The sequence below is a fragment of the Protopterus annectens genome, chromosome 3.part1 (genome assembly GCF_019279795.1).
Source record: "Protopterus annectens isolate FY-2018-M chromosome 3.part1, PAN1.0, whole genome shotgun sequence".
NCBI lineage: Eukaryota > Metazoa > Chordata > Ceratodontiformes > Protopteridae > Protopterus > Protopterus annectens.
In genome coordinates, this window is record NC_056732.1 from 431404945 (window position 1) to 431427754 (window position 22810).

Genomic DNA, 22810 nt, shown 5'->3' on the forward strand with positions numbered 1-22810 from the left:
TAATTTTAGATAACAACTTTTGCAGGAGAATACTATCAGCAGATATGAGGTCTAGCAATGGGGGCAGTATGTGCCCTCCCTTGTACGCAAATATAGTACTCTTGGGATGGGAATCTAATTACATATTTAATGGCCCTTACTGGGATAAAATACAACTATATGCCAGATTTTTGGATGACATATTTGTTTTATGGAAGGGTACGGAAGATGAAATTGCCGAATTTATGATGTATTTTAGTGGAACAACTGATTTCTTTGAGTTTACTTTCAACCATGACTTTACCAGTATCAATTATTTGGAAGTACAAATTATTAAGGACGTGGATGGTTTTAGATCATGTATATACAGGAAAGCAACATTCTGTAACACTTATTTACACTTTGGGAGCAACCACCCTCCAGCACAAAAAAGAAGTATAGTGAAGGGACAGGCAGTGAGGGTTGCAAGAATGACCTCCCACTATAATGATTTAGAAGATGAATTAAGTAAAATACAGAAAATGTTTGAAGAGAGAGGATATCCCAAACAGTTAGTCAAGGAAATTATTTCAGAAGTACATAATAAGTGGGATACAGACTACCTCCCATGATTAGGGGTAGGACTACAAAAAAAATAATTTGGAAATTAGTAAGGAAAATGATAAATATAAAAGAGCATGTGTACTGGAATATAACTCTTCCACTAAGGAATTCAGGGAGATAAAAAATAATTGGACCATTTTTAAAACTAACCAAGAAATATACAAAAAGTTGGGAGAGGGTCCTAAATTTGTGAATAAAACAGGGTATAAAATCAAGAGACTCCTAGAACATAAGTTAGGACCTAGAATAGTAAGAAGTATGGGTACAAGACCCTGTTGAATGTGTAAACAATGTTGTTTCATACACAAAGAGAACTCAGTAGTCTTAGACAATAGGATTAATATCAGAGTAGTATTTGTAAAAGGGAACTGCATGAGCAAAGGGGTTGTGTACTTGGCTGTGTGCAACTCCTGTGCAGCATTCTGTTTGGGAAAGACAGAGTGAGCACTCAAGAACAGGTTGTATGAACACATTAATGACATCAAAAATAGAAAAACAACAAGTGCATTATATAAACATTCTGAAGTATGTCACTCCTATATTAAATTTACATTTGGAATTGTAGAGCAGGTGAAATCAAATCCTGGGGGGGGGGACTGGAAGAATTTGTTAAAGAAAAAAGAAACACAATGGCAATTTAGAACAGCAGCAATGTTTCCCCCTGGTTTAAATAAAAGCATTTCCATTGGCCCAGTTTTGCAGGAGAGGGCAAACAAAAAATAAATAATATACTGAAAACAAGTGATGAAATCTGAATGTACATATTAGATTTTTTTTAAATATGTTTGAGTGAATATATGTTTTAAGTTGAAAGTGTGGAAAATAGACTAATAATATTAACTTTATGAGGGAATGAATAGTGCAGTGTTAGTAGATCAGTTAGTTAATTGATTTACGTTTGTGGTTGGTCAGTGATTCTTATTTAATGAAGCAGTTTTTGTAATGTAATGTATTCTGATGAAGCTTACGCTGTGCATAGCCGAAAGCACTTAATAACCTTGTTTAATGAAATAAAACAACCCATTTTGGATTACAGCCTGGTTACACCTGTTTAACAAGTCAATTCCTGACTGTGTAGACATGCTGCACCAGATTAGCACATCATTCCTCTTCATCCTCATCCTTGTCAGGTCCCCCCATATTGTCCTCCTACCTGTACTGTGACTCACCCTCATACCACCTTTTGCTATATGCCCTCAACAACCATTATCTTCTATTTGTCAACTCCGGCTCTCTCTATAGTATACATCTTAGAAGACATATTGCTTTCCGTTGAAAATAGCAAAAATATGCCAAACTGTATACTTTATCAAATTTGAAATGCAATTCATCCTCTTTCAAAAAATGATGCTAAGGCAATTTTACATTATTGCCTTTCAAATGGTAATGTCACTCTGTTATTTATGCATTAGAGACTTTCTCCCCGAGCCTCTCGTAAAAATGGGTCCTTTATCCTGCTGCACTTTCCCAATAAAAAAGCAATAAAAATAATAAATTAAAAAAAATCTTGCTTGATGTCCATAAACAATTAGGATGGCTGCAAAACATCCCAAATAGCATCCAAACCAAGTGGTAAAATAGACAAACCATTCCATTAAAACTTCAAGAAAGATTGAGCTAAGCTAGAATCTTCACTTTATAGTATCTTAAACATCATGTAGCGATGCCTATATATATATATATATATATATATATATATATATATATATACATATATAGATATGGATGTATAGATGCTGTGCATGTCTATTTTATATATATATATATATATATATATATAGAGAGAGAGAGAGAGAGTTAGATATGTATGTATATACGTGTATATACTGTACATATATATATATATATATATATATATATATATATATATATATATAGTTATATAGATTGATATAGATAGGTAGATTTAGATATATCAATGAATGTCTGTGTGTGTGTGTAAAATACATGGTAAGAAATTACCCATTTTCCATAAACACTTGCACTTGTGTGTGTGTGTGTGTGTGTGTGTGTGTGTGTGTATATATATATATATATATATATATATATATATATATATATATATATATATATATATATATATATATATATATATATATATACCATAAAAGCTCATCCACACTCTGCTACACTTTGCTGTGAAGGAAAGGTTAGTTTGCTTTTATTTTTTGTATTTTGTATTACTTTATTGCCTTTTTATATTTTGAATACTGTGGTTTGTTTTCTTTACCTTGTGTTTTACTTGCATTCTGCTTTAACTGCATATTAAAACTTCAAAAGAGACCACAGCTCTGTCTCTTCTGAGTCGGGCAGAATTTTTTCCCCACTCAGTTACAGTTGTCCTGTTAAATACCACTGTCTTTCTAGTTGCCTGCCTCTTATGTTAATTTGACCATATATCTCATTTCCTCTCTGCTTTCACTGGCTTGTGTGAGTAATCACAAAATTATCAGTTTGTGAAATCACTCCCCTTCAACTATTTAAATTTATTGGCCATCCTACTGTATTCTATAGTACCAGAATACAAAAGTGACCACCCCTTTCAATCCATCTCGCTGTTTTAAAAATTGTAACTCTCCACTAAACCTTAACTTTTTAAACAGGTAAAACTTAAGTTACCTACTTTCACATCTAACTTCTCTAGTGCACACTGCAGTGTGCATTTTTTTTCATCTTACCTTTAAGCATCCCTGTGACTAGCACTTGCTCTAATACCTGCTGAAAAGCATCAGGAAGCCTTAAACTGATACAAGCATTCAACTCTCCTTGTTAATAAGGAAAAATTAATTGTTGGCACTAAACAGCCTATAATTGCAAAGTACCTTGCTAAGGTAAGAGAAAACAGCTTCTGTACTTTACAAAAACAAAAAAGAAAAAGTACAAAACCAGGCATGTCCAAGAGTCAGCTTCCTGTGATTTCTCCTGTCCACCTGGTGAATCTGTGCATACTGGTGCAATGCAGCAATTGCCTCATGTACACAGACAACCCTCTCCTCCTACTACCCAACAAAACATAAATCCACATATGTGGAGGCCCTTAACTGTAACCTGCACAACCAATGTGTCACATAGTTCACAACACCAGTGTGCCACCCAGCAACAGCCCCTAAGGCAAGACAATGTACCTAACACTTTAGTCACAGGTGACTCTATAGTCCGGCACACTGATGTCCCTCTCACCAGGTTGAATAAGGAGAAAATTACAGTCAGCTGCCTGTCGGGTGCCAGGATCCGTCACATAACGCATGCACTCAAGTCACTCCACAACAAGTACAAATATGACTCTGTCATTGTCCATGTTGGAGTGAATGACTTGAGACGTACCGCCCTGGACTACATGAAAAGAGACATGGAAGAGCTCTCGGATAATGTGGCCCAGGCAGGTATGACCCTAGCCCTGAGTAGCATTCTGCCTTCGCCCAGAATGATACCACAATATAACGATAAAATGATTGACTTCAACAATTGGCTAAGCTTATGGTGTCATTCAAAGGGGATCCAGTATCTGTCTGCCTGGGATGACATGACTGACAGACCACGATGCTTTGCCAGAGATGGTCTACACCTGTCGCCCCTGGGATTCAGGTTACTGGCTAAGGCTCTTGCCACCCCTATAGTGCCTTTTTTAGGCAAAGTTCAAAGGACAAAACCACCACCGTAACAGGTACAAGCATGCAAAATCTGAAGGTAATGCTACTCAATGCTAGAAGTCTAAACCTCAAAATGCACTCTCTCAAGGCACTCCTAAAAATTTAGAACATCGATATCTGTGCAGTAACTGAGACCTGGTTCAAGGCTCCAGAGAGCACCCCTGCAATACCAGGCTACAACTCTTACCACACTTTTCGGCCACCAAACCAGGACCGAAACACTAAAGGTGGAGGAGTGTCAATATTCACCAAGGATATTCACATCACCAGGCTAGTTGGCCAACACAATGTGTCTGAAATTCTCCAAGTGCAACTAACACTAGGTAAGTCTGCAATCCAAATTGTAGCTTGCTACAGATCCCCCACCATACCCCAAGATTCTCACTACACCTTTCTAAACATACTGGAAAATATTAAGATAGAAGCAAACACCCTAATACTGGGTGATTTTAACTACCCTGCCATTAACTGGGAAAACCACTCATGTCCCAACACCTTTGCGCAACGGTTCTTGGAATTCATAAATTCCAACGCCCTGGATCAACAAATCCATAGTCCCACCAGGGGCTCCAATATCCTAGACCTGGTCATTACCAACATGGGAAATCAATGCTCCATACCTATGGTCACCCCCTCGTTAGTCAGGTCTGACCATAAGCTAATCACCCTTAACATCCACATCCCACCCCCACCCCCCAGTAAAGAAACCACCATAAAAAATTTCTCCAAAGCCAACTTCATGCTACTCAAGTCAGAAGTGACAAACTTCATGACACCCATGCAGATGGGAACTGAAAGTTCAACTGCTGAATCCTACACTAAGGCACTGTATGAGCACATCCACTCATGCATGAATCGTGCCATCCCAAATAGAATCAAAATGCTCTCATCCAAAAAAAGGAAGCCAATCTGGTGGTCCACTGCCATAAACAAACTTTACAACAAAAGGAAGAAACTTTTGCAGAAAAGAGGAAAATCCCAGGATGCAAAAAACTCCCTTACTAGCCTCAGTAAGAAACTGAGATGCCTCATAAAATCCTCCAAAGCTAGTTACGAAAATAAAATTGCCAAAGATTCCAAAGACAACCACAAAGCATTCTATAACTATGTCAAGAATCCAAATGGCAATGCTCAGATCTGCTCTGAGCTAAAACAGAATGGAATTAAATATACTGATCCGAAGAATATTGCCAATATCCTGGCAGATCGATTCAGTGCCAACTTCACCCCCCTCTCACCCCCTAAATGGCCCATCTCAATACCGGAAGATTGCCAAATTCCAGTAATAACGGCCACACAGGTACAAAACGCACTCTCTAAAGCCAAGAATACAGCATCCATGGGACCAGATGACATCCCGGGCTGTGTACTACATGAACTACAATATGAACTGGCACCTCACCTAAGTGTCATGTTTAATCATAGCCTCACCTCAGGTTTCGTGCCCACTGAGTGGCGCAGAGCTACAGTTATCCCAATCCACAAGGGGGGATCCACCTTGGATCCCGGAAACTACCGTCCCATCAGTCTGACAAGCCTTATCTGCAAGGCCATGGAGCGTATTATCATGGAACTTATAAACAAAGACATTGGCAACCTTCCAACACTGGACCCCACCCAGTTTGGGTTTGTGAAGGGCCGATCTTGTCTCCTGAACCTGATTGACTTCTTTGAATCAGTCTCCAGAGCCATGGACAAGGGTAAGGTGGTCCACACAGCCTATCTAGACCTTGCCAATGCCTTTGACACCATCCCCCACTCTGGAATCACAGATAAACTAACTAAGTTGGGCATTAATTCCTATGTCACCCAATGGGTTGCTAAATGGCTTACTGATAGAACCCACACTGTAAAAGTAGCCGACTCCAAATCCAGCTCCAGACAAGTGACAAGTGGAGTACCTCAGGGTTCAGTCCTGGGGCCGCTCTTGTTTGGCATCTACTTCTCTGAAGTACAGGTCAACACTAAGGGACTCTGGCTAACAAAGTTTGCAGATGACTGCAAACTGGGAGCCATTATTGAATCCCCAAATGATGTGGATACTCTACAAAAGGGCCTTACAGAAACAGATGCTTGGTGCCAGAGCCATGGGCTCAAGCTCAATGCCAAGAAATGTATTGTCATCCCCTTTGGGAAAAACATGTATCCATGAATTACCATATAGGTGGCAGTACACTAAACACAGAAAGTGTGATAAGAGACTTAGGGACACAGGTGGACAGTGGTCTCATCTTCGATAACCACATCGCCACAACAGTCAGGAAATCCTTCTATGTGGCACACCTCATCATGAAGGGCTTTTCATCCAGAAAAAAGGAGGTCATTGTCCCACTGTACTCATCCCTCATTAGACCCATTATAGAATACAATGCCCCATTTGGTATGTACCTCTCAAGCATCTGCAACAACTGGAAAGGCCTCAGAAATACCTCACTAAAAGAATCACAGGCCTAAAGCAGATGCCCTACGCTGACCGCCTTAAAAACCTCCAGCTATACTCTGTCGCATATCGTCTACTCAGAGACGATCTCTGCTTAACATACAAGTCCATGTCAAACCCAGAGCTGTTGGACATGCTACACTTAAAGAAATCCCAATCCCTCAGAGCTACACACTCCAGAGATCTAAACCTTGTCATCACAATAAACAAAACATGCTGGAGGGATAGGTTCCTGACCCAGAGACTCCCCAGACTCTGGAATAGATTGCCCATACATGTCAAGCAGAGTGCCTCTTTGGACCTCTTCAAGAGGAACCTTGACGATTGGATGGGAGAAAGGAAATTCACCCCAGGGATCACATCAGTCGCCCTGCTAGACAGGGGTCCAGGAAAGTAAATAATGTGGGAAGAAATAGCCAGGGAATTGTTATGGCTAGGCTTGTATAGGCCCTAGGGCTGATAGCCTAGTACCAACCTATGAACCTATGAACCTATGAACCTCTGAAGCTGAAACGCAAACAAACACCAATCACAACCAAAGTATCCCACATAGCTCACAATACCAGTGTGCCACCCAGCAACAGCCCCTAATGCAAGACAATGTACATAACACTTTAGTCATAGGTGACTCTATAGTCCAGCACACTGATGTCCCACTCACCAGGTTGAACAAGGAGAAAATTACAGTCAGCTGCCTGTCGGGTGCCAGGATCTGCCACATAACTCATGCACTCAAGTCACTCCACAACAAGTACAAATATGCCTCTGTCATTGTCCATGTTGGAGTGAATGACTTGAGACATACCTCCTTGGACTACATGAAAAGAGACATGGAAGAGCTCTCAGATCATGTGGCCCAGGCAGGTATGACCCTAGCCCCAAGTAGCATCCTGCCTTCACCCAGAATGATACCACAATATAAGGACAAAATGATTGACTTCAGCAATTGGCTAAGCTTCTGGTGTCATTCAAAGGGGATCCAGTATCTGTCTGCCTGGGAAGACATGATCGACAAACCACAATGCTTTGCCAGAGATGGTCTGCAACTTTTGCCCCTGTACCTACTAACCAACAAATCCCAAGACCAGAAACACTCAAAAAGAAAGGTCAGGGAATTGTTTGGAAACTAGGAATCACTTTATTGCCAATTGTAACAGCAGTTAAGCACTTTTGTCTTCACCATAAAGACTTCTTCAGACCTGGGCTGAAGAAAGATGTGCCTTCACCAAATGGTGATCTAGGAAATGTTACCAACTGGTGCCTTCCCCAATCCAATGTGCAGACAAAAAAGATGTATAATAAATAAGGAACTTATATATATCTAAATACCAGTGTTTGACTGTATTGGACCCCCCCCCCACATATGCAAAGAGCTACTGTGTAACTTCTTGATATGCTTGTTATGCTTCCATTCTAACACAGGCACTACTGAGTGACGTTTAAGCAGCCTAGATTACAATCATGGATGGTTAAATGATTTCTGATACTACTGCAATCTTGTAAGCCAAGGACTGACAGACAACTATTCTACAGTACTAATCAGGCCTCCTTGTAGCAATAGCACCATTCACTGAATGCTGTTTAATCAACTGTGATTGCAGTTGCAGCTGCTTAAGTTTATACATTAACTCCTTTAAGGGACTGATCAGTAGGTCTTCTTCAGTGCTGAACATACCCCCAAATAGCTTTTACTTAGAGCAGCTGCCACACCCCCTTGCCCCACTCTTGTTATTGCTCTGGTACTAAAGCCTGAAAAAGGACATCATTTTTAATACTGTTTTTAATAATTATTGGCAAGGTTTCCCTCTGCTTAACTTACCTACAGTGGATTGAAGCTGGTGTCCCCCCTCTTTGAAAAATTGGCCACTGGGAATCCAGCAAGGCTCCAAACCATCAGGACTGCTTTGCAAGGTTTCCTTCTGCTTAACTTACCTGCAGTGGCTTAAAGGCAATGTCTCCCCCTCTTTGAACAATTGGCCACTGGGAATCTAGCAAGGCTCCAAAGCATCTGGACTGCCTTGCAAGATTTCCTTTTGTGCAACGTACATCTTTGATCATCGAAGTAAGCCTTCACTGTATTGTGATTCATTCAGCTAACTAGGTTTGTAGCGAGCACACCTACTTGATGGACCTATTATTTTTTGTTAATTCCCCTCTTCTTTTCATCTCCCACATTGAAATAGCTCATAGCTTACATAGTTCTACTTCTTCATGTCTCTTTTTTTACACAATATTAGTCTGTAATCAGCTGCACTGAACGTCCATGCACTGGCCTCTTCTCTTACCTTATTTTCCTCTCTCTCCTCCTGTTCTTTTAGCTCAGATTTTACTATGTTTTTTCTTGTCTTGTAACTTCTATAGTTCTCACCATAATTAATGCTTGTACATTCCTTCCAACTGATTGTTTTTTTCTGAAACAGTCTGCCTCTCTCAGCTTGGTTCTCCCCACTCCATTCGCCCTCGCTATGCCTGGGCTCACACCACTCCCTTACCCTATCCCCATTCACAGCCACCCCTGCATCAATTACATTTATTCTTAACAACACTCCTCCCCCTCACTTCTCAACCAATTACACACTATTATTGAATATATTCTTTTTCAAAAACTCTTATTCTTAGCCCAAATCCTCCATCTTCTTACTATTCATCCAATCACACACAACCGCCATTCAGTCTCCACTTGATGTCTTACCATCTCTGACTTCAACTAACTTAATACACCCCTAAGTAGGAACCTCCTACTACTTCCACTTTTCTCAACTTCAGCTTCACTACTGTCTTAAGTACATACCCTTTGTACTAGCTTATTCCAATACTTTTGCCATTAGGTTATTTCACAGTCAAACTAAATCCAATACCCATCATGTCCCTCACCTCTTAGCAACTCTCCTATCTTTCACTATAAGTTTCTATCCATAAATGAACTTTACTACTATCCAGCCAGCATTAAAATTTAAAAGCAACTACCACTACATCCACAGAAATTTCACTATTAGCGAGCTACTCTGACATAAACCATAGCCTACATGCACTAAATAAATTCCTATTGACCAAAAGAAAAATCCTACCCTTACAAAACAATACCATCAACCTCTATTTGTTAAACTACCAAACCAACTTACAAAGAAAACAACTACCTACTATTTAGAAAAGCACATATTCTGTATAAAGAACTAGCCATCCAAGCAAATAAAATGACAAACAGAACTTTAATAAATAGAAGTTAAGCATTTTCATCTCTGCCACAAACTTGGGACTTCATCAGAACAATTTCATACCCAGAATCACTTGCTTAAATACTTAAACATTACTTAATCAATTAAAATGAATCTTGTTGTTACCTTCATATTTTCTTAAAGGCCAAAGTACCCCATTTACCTTTACACACAGAAACATATTGTTTTACAATATCAAATACAAACTTAGATTTACATAAAAAATGTATATAAATACATATTATATAAAATGTATTATGTAGCAAGTTATACAAGATAAGAATTCCAAATAAATAATGCAGCTAAAAAATGCAGTTAAATAATTAAAAAAATCAAAGCCTTCTTCTTTAAAACCAGGTAAGATAGAAACCAAGTCATTAATACCAGGCGGTAAGTGGGATTTTAACTTAATTATCCAGTAAAATTCCTAAATTCAAAAAAAAAATTTCCCACCACCCTCTTCTTGAATTCAAAGGTACCAGTTATAAAATACCAAATCTAAACTTGGCAAAACCTGGACATTTTAAAGAATGCTTGAATAGAGAGTTATTGATGTTCTTTTTTGAAATTGCATACACATGTTTGTAAATCCTAGTTTTAAGTCTCCTTTCTGTTTTCCATACATAACTACCACATTGGTCAAAACAGCAATATAAACCAGTCCTTTACTATTACAGTTCCCTTTAGTCATTTTAACTGTGCAACCTACATCTTTTAAAACCATAGTATCCTTGTGCAAAATGTATGGACATTGTCTACAAGTCCCACATTTTATTGTGCCCTTAATACTTAAAGTGTGGGGCATCTTGATGTTCTCAAATAAATATTTAATGTTCTTTCCGGTTTTATATACAAAATGAGGTTCAACACCTAAGCTCTTCAATGCATTGGGATTACTTTTAAAAACTAACCAATTTCTCAAAATAATGTTTCTAATCTCCCTCTCCTCTTGACCAGAAGGAATAGCCATGTTGTTGGTATGACCGGGGGCATCTGTTGCTGTTTGTGCACGAGTCCCAATACTCAATATCACCTAATAATGGTTTAAATTTCATTCCTCATCCCTCTAATATTTCTACTTTTATGTTACTAAGCAAATCAATAGGATAGCCCCTATTTAAAAACATGTTAGTAATGCTCTCCATCTACAAATTCAAGGTTGTGAGTTCTGAACACATTCTCACCACTCTAACCAATTGCCCTTTAAAAATATTCCTTTTGGTGTGCTTAGGACGAAAGCTCTTAAAATCTAAGATTGGTTTATATTGCTGTTTGTGACCAATGTGGTAGTTGATATGTAGGGAAAACAAAAAGGAGACTTAAAACTAGGATTTATGAGCATGTGTATGCAATTTCTAAAAAGAACATCAATAACTCTCCATTCAAGCATTCTTTACAATGTCTGGGTTTTACCAAGTTTAGATTTGGTATTTTAGAATTGGTACCTTTGAATTCAAGAGGAGGGTAGGGGGAACTTTTTCATGAACTTAGGGAATTTTACTGTCTAATTAAGTTAAAATCCTACTTACCACCAGATATTAATGACTTGGTTTCTATCTCACCTGTTTTAAAAAGGAGGGCTTTGAATTTTTTAATTACTTAACTGCATTTTTTAGCAGCATTATTTAGTTGGAATTCTTATATTGCATAACTTGGTACATAATATGTGTTTATATATTTTTGTATGTATATCTAAGTTTGCATTTGATATTGTGCAAAAGAATATTTTTCTGTATGTAAAGGTAAATGGGGTACTTTGGCCTTTAAGAAAATATAAAGGTAACAACAAGATTCATTTTAACTGCCATCTTAAACTGCTTTACTTAATAGCTGATTAAGTCATTTTTAAGTATTTAAGCTAGTGATTCTGGGTATGACATTGTTCTCATGAAGTCCCAAGTTTGTGGTAGGGACAAAAGTACTTAACTTGTATTTATTAAAGTTTTGTTTGTTATTTTATTTGCTTGGATGCCCTTTTTATAGAGAATATGTGCTTTTCTAGGAGTATAGAGCTTATGGTGTGAAACTACCAAAGAGCCAATTTTGTTCATTTTTGTTTATTGTTGGCACTTTTCCAACATTAATTTGTTATTTACTACTATTTACCCAAACTACCATTCAAAATTACCCCAGTGTGGAGACATTCATCCTAACCCTGGCCCCACCTCCTCCCCTCCTCACTCCCCTAACTCCTCCTAGTCTCTAAATTTAACTACACTGAACCTTCAAAGCATCAGATACAAAAGCCCAGAATTTCACACTTGGATACCTCACAAGCCAGATATAATAGCAGCCACCAAAACATAGTTAAAACCCTACATTAAAGACACCAAATTCCTCCCCCCAAGCTATGCCTGCCTAAGATCAGATAGACCCCATAAAAGAGGTGGATGTGTAGCTATAGTCTACCCTAACAACTTTACTTTTGTTGCATACTCTAAATCAATTCCAAAATTTTCTGCAGCTGAAATGACCATTTCTTTCTTGAAAATTAACAACCACAAAAATCTCTGCATTATTGCCCTTTACATCCCCCCAGGCAATAACATTCCTCTACTAGAAGAAATTATTGCCTGGATATCAAATAATATAGAAAATGAAATAATCATCCTGGGTGACATTAACATCAGTTGGCTTGACTTCTCCCACCATACTCCTTCCTTGAACATTAACTTTACCCAATTAATTTACAATATAACCAGATCAAACAATACCTATGACAATGGCTGCATTCTGGACTGGATCCTAGTCTCTGATCCAAATAATATCAATTTTGCTGGCACACTATCCAACAGTATTAGTGACCATCACCCCACCTATATAATACATAAAGCTACTCCAGCACCAAGTAATCACCAATACAAGTTAACAAGAAACTTATCTCACTTTAACTAAGCCATCTTGAATGAAACTTTATCAAAACTCAGCTGGGAAGCCCTAAAAACCCTTTCCCTCAATGAAGCTGTTGAGTTATTCAAATGAACATTTCTCCATATCTTAAACAATCTGGCTCCAATCCAACAGAAAAGAGTAAAAACTAAACATGCCACCTGGCTGACCAGACCCACTAAGTAATTCATGACTGCTAGGGACAAAGTTTGGAAACTATGGCCCAAAAATAAAACCCTTCTGACCTACTACAATTCAAACATCTATGCAAACAGGTAAAATGTCTAGTTAATAAAGATAAAAAAGCACAATATCTACATGTGCAAAGTAAGCATAGGTACAACTCCAGACTATTCTGGGACTCCATTAATTCCCTACTAAACCCAGGCCCCAAAATAATCCTGGTCTGAATCCAGATAAAACACCTACTGAGTTAGCCATGCTCTTTAATGAGTATTTCATAAAAACTATATCCAGTCTTACTGCTAGTTTCCCACTTAATCAACTTAAATACTACACCCACATCTCCATGGCAATCCTGTCAAAACACCAACTCTCCCTCTCCACTAAGCTTTTCTTTTTCCCCTATACCTACCAATGAAATAAAAAAAAATCCCTCCTTAAACTAAAACCCTGTACCAATGACCCTGACAACCTACCCCCAAATTCCTACAAATGGCAACAAGCTCAATCACCTACCCTATAGGCATGCTTTTTAAGAGATCTTTCAAAGAGTCCTGTGTACCTAACATCTGGAAAAAGGCATATATTCTCCCTTTGCATAAAGGTGGAAACAACATAGATTTTTCCAACTTTCGACCTATTGCAATCCTTTCACCAATCTCTAAAATTCTGGAAAAATGCATCCATATTCAACTTTTTAACCATCTACTTGACAATCAAATCCTATCTCCAACTCAGGCCAGGCCATAGTTCCACAACTGCTCTCATCTCCTTCCTGGATACAGTTAACCGGGATAGAGATGCTGGTAAAATCTTCACTATTGCTATATCTCTTTGGCCTTTGATGTGGCTTCTCACCCTCTTTTCCTCTGGAAAACTATCTGATTTAGACTTCTCACCCCCCCCCCCCAAACATAACCTGGTTCACAAACTAACTCACAAACAAGCAACAATCAACTAAATGACAGCATTGTCTCTCTCCAGTCCTTAATACAACCTCTGGTGTCCCCCAGGGATCCATATGAGGGCCCCTTCATTTTAGCATCTTTATCAGTGACTTTCATAACACCCATACTCAAGTCCATAATCCAATATGCAGATGACTCAACCATTATCTGCAGTAATAATTCATCTGAGCTGCAACAATTTACCCAAAGTGACCTCACAACCACCAAATCCTGGATGCCCAATAACCATCTTGCCCTAAACCCCAACAAAACTAAACTTGTTCTTTTCATCACTATCAAAAGTACTACTCTAAATAAAAATGAATTCTCCATTCTGGCCCCAAATAAATCCACCATAGAGGTTGTCCCCCCACACAAAACTACTATGCATAATCATAGATGAAAACCTAACATTCAACCTGCATATAGTATTAAAAAAACACACCAAAAACTTGGCATGCTCTATAGACACAAACATTTCCTTAAACACTCCACCAAAAAAAAAAACCTTGCATCTCCCTTTCTACTTCCCTTTCTATTATATGGTGCCCCTCTTCTTGCCAACATTCAGTCCTCTTTGAAATAAAAACTGGATACATGCTACAATAAAATTGCTAAATTCATAACCAATGCAAAATACTCTTCCCACCACTGTTCCTCACTACACCTTCTAGACTGGCTTGAACTTCCTGTCTGCCTGTCATTCCTACAATTAATCACAGCACACAAAATCATATTCAAACCATCAGACTGCGATGCCCTTACCAATCTACTTACCCACTATTTCCCAAACAGACATCTCAGATCTGCAAACCAGCTTCTCTTGAAAGTGGAGAAACCAATCTTATCTGCTGGCCAGATGCTATACTGTTTTACTATTGTCAAACTGTGGAACACTCTACCACCATCAATCAGGGCCATTAGCAATCCAATTACTTTCAAAAAGCTCTGAAACAATATTTTTCCTACTTATGGCTATGTTCATGCACCAGTACTACACCTCTTAAAAACTGACTCCATCTTCCTCCACTCTTTTCAGCTTTAACTACTTCTCTGTCTGTCACTACTTTCTACCTGCAACTTACTATCATAATTGTTTAGTTTCACTACGACTTCCTTAAGCCATCCTTTATAGAATGCCTACTGAACACAATATTGAAGTAACAAGATTAGATATCTGAACTTATATCCTAATTATATGCATATTTATGTTGAGTACTAAGCTACTGCCATGCTAATTTATTTTTTTAGCTAATACATAGCCCTATGATTAATTGCCATATGTGTTACTCCTGTAATCCTATATAGTACTGTAAATGCTCCATTGTATCTAAATGCTACAAGTAATTGTGTGCTTCTGTCACTGTACTGCTGTATTTTACTAGTGTTATTGTGGAGCTTTTCTCCCCCGGCCTCGACTGAAAATGGACTCATCTCAGCCCAGTGAACCTTCCCTGTAAACAAATGCAAATTCTTCTTCTTCTTTCAGCTTTTCCCAGTTAGGGGTTGCCACAGCAAATCATCTCTCAGCTCATGATTGGCAGTGGAGTTTTACGGTGCCGAGTTGCCAGCCCGACACCCAACCTTACACAGAAGGCACACACACACACCCACAATCAATCTAATCAATCTAGAGTACCCAATCCACCTACTGCATGTCTTTGGGATGTGGGAGGAAACCGGAGCACCTGGAGGAAACCCACGTGACCACAGGGAGGACATGCAGACTCCACACAGAAGGAACCCCTGCCGTGAATCAAACCGGAGAACCTCTTGCTGTGAGGCGGCAATGTTAACCGCTGCACCACTGTGGCCGCCCTGTAAACAAATACAAATAAAGAAAATAAATAAATAAATAATGTGCATCTTACAGAAAGCTGTATTTTACATAGTCAAATATATGGGTGTAGAATAGCCTTTCTAAATAGTTTAATGATGAAGCAAAGGTTGGCTATGGTTTAAAGTCTTGTGGGGATATGGATAGGGCAACATTACCTTAAGGAATAATAACAGTGTCTTTAAATGGAGAAGGTACAATTTCTGAAGAGAGGAAAGAATTAAAGAGATAGACTAAGGCTGTCATATTAGTGTAGCAGCCATTTTTTATGAAAATAGGAAGAACTGTACGAAATTTAGCTCTAGTCATTTCCTCTAGCATCTTTGGCAGTTTTGGAACTTTCTGGACATATTTCTCAGACACTAAGCTTGGGATGAGTTTGGCTTTGGCTTTGGTGAGGGAATTTGATAGGTCACTAGTGTTAATGTCAGCATGATGTCAAGGACAGCAATTTGGCATTATTTCTTGATTATACACAGACACATAGCTTGTTGTTGTGATGTGAACTTGAACACCAACTACATTTGTGTTTTGTTAATCATTTTACTGCTAATGTATGTATAATATATTCTTCAATTTCTTTTCTGAATACAGATTCTGTCATCACTCCCACATCAAATTTAAGCTACAAATGAACTATCTGTTGGGTTGTTCTGAACTGTGAAAACATTATCCACGGACTTATTTGAAGTTCAACTTGGACCTTCAAATATAATGAGCACATTCCAAATAACCCGTTTAAACTCTGTCTATAACTTTCAAGTTGCACTTTATGATTTTACATACTCTAAGGGTTGCTAGTTCTAAATACCTACCTTTTTGTTTTTAACTCAGTATGCTTTCTTAAGTTTTCCAGTGTAACACATAGTAATAACTAGCAAATAATGAGAGATGTCAGTATATTACTTTTTTGTACAGCTGTCCCCCTTTGGTTTGTAATGTAAATAGCACAGAAAGACTTGAATTAAAATAAAAGAAAAAAAGTGCACTTGTCCAGTCACATGTCAGTTAAACAGCACACAGCTATATAAGCTTCATAAACACAACTTCTTCTTTTGGCTTTTTCATGATTAGGGGTCGCCACAGCGGATCACCTGTCTGCTCATGATTGGCAGAGGAGTTTTTACAATGTCAAATTGCCAGCCTGGCGCCCAACCATCTACAGAAGCCACACACACACACATGCACGCACACCTAGGGCCAATTTGGAGTGTCCAATCCACCTACAGCATGTCTTTGGGATGTGGGAGGAAACTGGAGCACCCAGAGGTAACCTACGCGACCACAGGGAGGACATGCAGACTCCACACAGAAGGTACCCCAGCCGAGGATAAAACCAGAGAACCTCTTGCTGTGAGGTGACAATGCTAACCGCTGTACCACCATGGCTGCCCAAGCTTCATAAACACAACACTGCTTAGAAAAGAATAAGAAGCTTAATAACAGGTTTATTTTATAATAGGAATAATGCCCTGGCAAAGCAGGAGTTAAGGTAGAGACATACTTTCAGGTGGTATGAGTGTTTCTTCATGAAGGTATCACCCTTGGGACCAAGGCTGACCATTGAGGAGTATATCCCACCATATATCCCACAACTCCAGGGTATTTTCCTAGAGTAACAAGTAAAGACAGTAGGACAGGTACATCTTATGTTGTAGTTTTGCATTGAAGTAGTCCAGCAGTTACGATACAGCAAAAGGAAGGCATAGTACAGTAAAATCTAAGGTTACAAATACCTAAATATACAAGACTTGACATGATCATAATTCTTTCTACTACATGGAGCTTTAGCTGATCCACATACTATCAGTTACAGAAAATAAAAAAATTAAGTAAATAAATAAAATCTTTAGGAGCAGAAAGTGTTTTACTGGTTATCAAAGCCTTTGAGACAGCATGTAGAAATTAAGTTTTCTGAAGAACGAGCTTTAATGCTGTTAGATACTTCATTCTGACACACTGTTTCTATATATGTGGAAGAGTGCTATTCTAACAGCTTATAAAAGCTGTTTTATCTTCTGCCACTGTTATTTGCTAGCTAGCAATGTCCCTAACATGAGACCTGATATGAACAGCGCTTAGGGGTGCTTAAGAAACTTTTGTTAAGCATCCCATTAAGTACTGTTAAGATCAGGTCTGGCACTAGAGAAGCACTTAATTTTATCTTTTTCCCAATATTTGAGTGCAATCTCAGTGTTTCCTGCACTGTAACATTGTTAAGTACCTTTCTAACAAAGGAAAGGTGCATAACAAAGCTGTATCGAGCACTTCCCAGCACTGCTAAGCTCTAGTGTCATGCTAGAGCTCAATAGTAGCTTGGCCAGCCACCGCATAACAGATGCAAGAAGCAAAGACTCAGAAGCAAAGTGAGAAGTCAATGGTGTAGTTCTTAAGATTTGCAGAATATAATTAAAATAATATTATCACTAATTAATTCTTGATTTCAAATTAGGCTGTAAATATTTAATTTGTGTTTTTTTCTTTTTTAACAGCAATATTAAATCAGTCATGGGATTTGGACTCAATAGAATAGCTGAATGTGATGCTAAACAATGGCAAATTATTGATAATTGAACGTAATCACCACCTGTCTGCCATAAGGCTACATTTTCAGTATTAAATAAATGTATAATTATAAAGTGGTTGAAACAGCAATCAGTGCTGAAATAATAAATTATCATGTATGGGGATTACACAGTATGTTGCATTGAAAAAAGTTTTAATAAAGTATTTACATTCCTCAAAAAATAATGGAGGCAAGAGGCTAAGACAACTTTAAAAGTTGTTCGACGCATACACACAAAGGTATGACAAAGCAAAGTGCCTAACAGCTTTTAAAGCCATTCCTTTATCAGAAGCACACATGGCTTATGCTTGTTGTTGTTTGGGTGAAATTGTTAAATATTTTGCAGCTGAAAAAGTTGTAAAGCATGTTACACACCTATATATTTTTTCTGTCACTTGTAATATTTGGAGCACATAAAGTTCCATGCACTAACAAGAACTGTGCTCACGTGTCTCCTGTCATAACCAAATTATTATATGATCTTGGCAATGGATGCTGATATTCATCCCTTGAACTTTATTTCACTCTGATTTCAAAGTGAATTTATTGACATCCATGCCTCAAATGCAAATACGTTGGTCGTAATAAGAGACCTAATCATAATTCCCTATATTGCCCCATTTTCCTTTCCAGTTGCTACCCGCAAACATTTGAATTTTTTTTAATTTATTTTTGTATAGATAGTGGGTTGTCAGTTCTTCAGGAATGTTCCTTCTTGCATAGCACAAACTTTAATGTGATCATCACTTTTGGCAATTAATGTTCTTGAATGTGCTGTGCATTTGGTTTGGCTGTGCGTCTTATGCATTCAAGTTTACTGTACTATATGTGTGCAGACTGAGCTTTTCTTCACTGTGCCTCTCCTTTAAATGGGCTTTGCTCCTTGGGGTATTCCTGGACTAAAAATACTAAATGAAGAAGTTGTGTGGACCAATTAACTTAGAAAAATGGGGTCTCCTGGAAGGAAATAAATTATCCATCATGGGGTTACAGTATGACAGTTACCATACCGTGCCTAAATAATATTGCAGCATGGTTCAAATTTCTTGCTCCATACCTGCAGTAATCACCTTCCAGTGGCCATTTATGTATAAATGTTTACACTTCTACTCTATACCTAAGAAGAGGTAACAAAAATGCTATGAGTCATTTAAAATTGTCAATGCAGCATGGGAAATGAATGCCTTGAGGAGGGCCAGAAAAAAGTATTGTTTTTTAATAAATATATGTCATAAAAGGACAGCCATATTCATAGGTGACTAACATGTAACAAATTAATGTCAACAGACAGAATCCTGTGGTTATTAGTATTCATCCAATGTATTACATAGTTATGCACACAGCATCTTTCATCCAATGTATTACATAGTTATGCACACAGCATCTTTCATCCAATGTATTACATAGGTATATGCACAGCATACTTCAATGTATTACATAGGTATACTCACCGCATCTTTCATCAAATGTATTACATAGATATATGCACAGCATCCTTCATCCAATGTATTACATAGGTATACTCACATCATCCTTCATCTAATGTATTACATAGATATATGCACAGCATCCTTCATCCAATGTATTACATAAATATATGCACAGCATCCTTCATCCAATGTATTACATAGGTATATGCACAGCATCCTTCACCAATGTATTACATAGGTATACACACAGCATCCTTCATTCAATGTATTACACAGGTATACATACAGCATCCTTCATTCAATGTATTACACAGGTATACATACAGCATCCTTCATCCAATGTATTACATAGGTATACCATCCTTCATCCAATGTATTACATAGGTATATGCACAACATCCTTCATCCAATGTATTACATAGGTATATGCACAGCATCCTTCACCAATGTATTACATAGGTATACACACAGCATCCTTCATTCAATGTATTACACAGGTATACATACAGCATCCTTCATCCAATGTATTACATAGGTATACCATCCTTCATCCAATGTATTACATAGGGATATGCACAACATCCTTCATCCAATGTATTACATAGGTATATGCACAGCATTCTTCATCCAATGTGTTACATAGGAATATGCACAATATCCTTCATCCAATGTATTACATAGGTGTATGCACAACATCCTTCATCCAATGTATTACATAGGTCTATACACAGCATCCTTTATACAGTGTATTACATAGGAATATGCACAGCATCCTTCATCCAATGTATTACATAGGTCTACGCACAGCATCTTTCATCCAATGTATTACATAGGTATATGCATAGTGTACTTCATCCAGTGTATTACATAGGTATATGCAGAGCATCCTAGTGTCACTATGGGGGATAAGATGGCTTGAATTGAATTCTAAAATAGGGTACACAGCACAGGGGTGTGGTGACCGTCCATTCAAAGTATGCACATCATTCGAAGTTGTGCAGTATCTAGATGTATGTCTCAGACTTTGTCCACATTGTCATACAGTATTTAAAAGGTACATAACAGCAGCCTTTTCTTCCTGTAATACCACAGCTATGAGCACTTGCAACAGTACAACAAAGGTGCATGGTGGATCAGATATTCTTCCTTGTCAATTAGGGAGTTCAGGCACTGCAGTAATTTATTAGTTTATGAATGGGAGCTCCCATACCTCTCAAAACCAGAATTACAAACAGTGCTCCAGAGAATGATATGGCCTGGACATTATGCATTATTGTGGTCTGCAATTAGCAAACATTCTTAGGAGCAGCCACATAATCACCTATTCATGCATATGAGGCCCATATCATATTATTCAGTGAGTAGACTCTGGCAGCACAAGCTTGGTTCTGTAGCTCAGGATAAACACACACACACACACACACACACACACACACACACACACACACACACACACACACACACACACACACACACACAAACACACACATACAACCAGAAATGTTTGTTTTATGTATGTGTATGTTCTGTACGTGCATGTCTGTATGTCCCTTCCTAGATACTGTTTATGTGCTATGTAAATTTTGCTTTCTTTGGGTAGACTACACACCCTAGTATATTTGGGAGTGAGTGGCAGACCATAGAAGTACTACATCACAGGTACCTTGCCAGATTCCAGTAAGAGCAGTCAGGCATCTGCTAACACTGGTCTCTTTTATCTGCATATTTACTGGATGCATCTAATGCATGTAACTTGCACAGATAGTTTTACATAGGTTCATAGGTTCTTAGGTAGGTACTAGGCTGTTAGCCCTGGGGCCTAAATAAGCCTAGCCAAAAATGTACCATGGCTTTCGCCACCCAAGAAAATTATTTTCCTGTGTCCCTGTCAAGCAGAGCCACAGAAGTGATCCCTGGGGTGAATTTCCTATTTCCCATCCAATCATCAAGATTTTTCTTGAAGAGTGCTAATGAGGACCTCTGTTTGACATAGATAGATAGTCTGTTCCAGAGTATGGGAAGTCTCTGGGACAGGAATCTATCCCTCCAGCATGTTCTGTTTATTGTGGTGACAAGGTTTAGGTCCCTAGAGCGTGTAGCTCGGAGGGATTGGGATTTCTTTAAGTGGAGCATGTCCAACAGCTCTGGGTTTGACATAGCTTTGTATGTTAGGCAGAGATCGCCTCTGAGTATGTGATATGCGATGGAGTAAAGCTGTCGTTTTGTGAGACGGTCTGCGTAGGGCATCTGTTTGAGACCAGTAATCCTCTTTGTGAGGTATTTCTGTGGCCTTTTCATTTGTTGTAGATGTCTTGTGAGGTACATACCAAAAGGGGTGTTGTACTCTATAATGGGTCTAATGAGTGATGAGTAGAGGGGAATAATAACCTCTTTTTTTTCTGGATGAGAAACCTTTTGTGATGAGGTGAGCCACGTAGAAGGATTTCCTGACCACTGTGGCAATGTGATTATCAAAGGAGAGACTACTGTCCACCTGTGTCCCAAGGTCTCTTATCACATTTTCGGCATTAAGTAGACTACTAGCTATGTGGTAGTTCATGGGTACAGAGTTTTTACCAAAGGGGTTGACAATATACTTTTTGGCATTGAGCTTCAGGCCATGGTTTTGACACCAGGCATCTGTCTCAGTGAGGCCCTTTTGTAGTATGTCCACATCATTAGGAGTTTTGTTTATGGCTCCTAGTTTGCAGTCATCTGCAAACTTTGTTAGCCAAGGACCTTCTGTGTTAGCCTGTACTTCAGAGAAGTAGATACCAAACAGGAGAGGACCCAGAACTGAACCTTGTGGTACTCCACTTGTCACTGGTCTGAAGTCAGATTTGAAGTCTGCTACTTTCACAGTGTGGGTTCTGTCTGTGAGCCAGTTGACAACCCATCTTGTGACATAGGGATTTATACCTAGTTTAGTGAGCTTATCTATAATTCCAGAGTGGGGGATGGTGTTTAAAGCCTTGGCGAGATCTCGATAAGCTGTGTGAACCACCTTACCCTCATCTATGGCTTTGGTGACTGCTTCAAAGAAGTCAATCAGGTTTAGGAGACATGATCTG